Here is a 1,696-nt window from a genome sequence, read left to right as displayed (position 1 = left end):
GTTAATATCTCTAATATTTCACTTTGACACTTCTTGTTTTATTTTGATTGTGAAGGTACATCCTCAGTCTTTCAAATGCATGTTGTGGCTTGTGATTATCTTTCATATTTTTTTAAGAGCAATATTTGTGAAATCATGGATAAGTCAAAAATTCATGTTATTTTCAAATATGAGTTCCATCGTGGAAGCAATGCAGCACAGACAATTCAAAATATCAATGAAGTGTTTGGGAAGGATGTAGCTAATGAACACACAATACGTTGATAATTTGAGAAGTTCTGTTCTCTTGATTTTAATCTTGAAAACGAGCCACATGGGTGACCTGAGACCAAGGTGGGTAATGATGAGCTGAAAGCTATAGTGGAAGCGAATCCATCTCGACCTATGCGTGAATTAGCAGCAAGGTTTCACATTACTATTCCAACAATATTGGATAATTCGAAACAAATCAGCAAGGTAAAGAAGCTGGATAGATGAGTGTCACATGAATTAAACCAGTGTCAGAAGAGAAAAAGTCTTGAAGCTTGCCTTTCTTTGCTGTCACAACATAAAGGTGAACCATTTCTAAACTGTATTGTTATGTGTGATGAAAATGGATTATTTTTGACAATTGCAAGCATTCAGCATGATGGTTGGATAAACTGAAGTGCCGAAACATGGTCCAAAACTGAATATTAAAAAAAAAAAAAGCTAATGGTGTCTGTCTGGTGGTCCAGCACTGATATTATCCACTACAGCTTCATAAAATCTGGTTAATCGATTACAGCAGATGTCTACTGCAACCAAATGGATGAAATGATGAGGATGCTTGCAATCAAGCAGCTGAGATTGGTCAATAGAGATAGGCCAATCCTCTTGCAAGATAATGTTGGACCATATGTCACACAAACAATGCTGCTCAAACTGCAGAAGCTGGACTTGGAAACTATCTGTCATCCACCATATTCACCAGACCTTCCATCAACTGACTACCACTTCTTCCAGGCTTTGGACCACTTCTTGGAAGGAAAAATATTCAATTCTCAACAAGTTGTAGAAAACACCTTAGGCAATTTCATTGCTACTTGCTCTCCAGGCTTCTTCACTGCTGGCATAACAAGCTACCATTAAGATGGCAAAACTGTGTCAATAGTTTAGGCGCATACTTTGATTAATTGTATGGCTTCTTGTTTGATACTACACGTTTATAAACTACACGTTTGATTCAAAATCAGACATTTCATATTTAATGACCTAATATTCTTGAATGAGGCAATACGTTCTTCTAAACAAAGTAATGCTTTGCAAGTTCAGTCAGATGTATAATCCACATAGAACAATCTACAAATGTTACATGACAATTATTTTCTATTGATGAACTGAATATAATGTAATCCAGACAGACTGTAAGTAAGCAATAATAAGGATCAGGATAACTTATCCCAACTGGGTCACAGGCAGAGTTTAGAATATCAAATTTTAACATAATCCACAGATACAATATTTGGAGTGATTCAACATCCTCATGATCATCCTTAGCCAGCCAAGTTAGAAAAAAATTGAGCTAGTTTAGCAAATTACTCTCAAAGTACTCTGTAGGAATCTTAGGTGGATTCTGATGGCTACAAATAGTCCATTTCTATCAGAAAGACTACAGAGACCAGGCTTTATCTATCAATCGTTTGATAAAGATAAATCTTAATCATATTAATTCTTG

General features: G+C 35.7%; 1 protein-coding gene across 1 annotated transcript in view; it reads right to left on the bottom strand.

The window, feature by feature from the left end:
• Nucleotides 1-1,696, bottom strand: part of MAGI2 (membrane associated guanylate kinase, WW and PDZ domain containing 2) — a 1,576,038-nt gene that overhangs the window by 621,596 nt on the left and 952,746 nt on the right. The gene's annotated exons all lie outside the window — the stretch shown is intronic.

This window comes from Propithecus coquereli, unplaced genomic scaffold, assembly GCF_000956105.1.
Source record: "Propithecus coquereli isolate 6110/MARCELLA unplaced genomic scaffold, Pcoq_1.0 Scaffold32, whole genome shotgun sequence".
Classification (NCBI taxonomy): Eukaryota; Metazoa; Chordata; class Mammalia; order Primates; family Indriidae; genus Propithecus; species Propithecus coquereli.
This window is presented reverse-complemented; position numbering and strand designations above follow the sequence as displayed.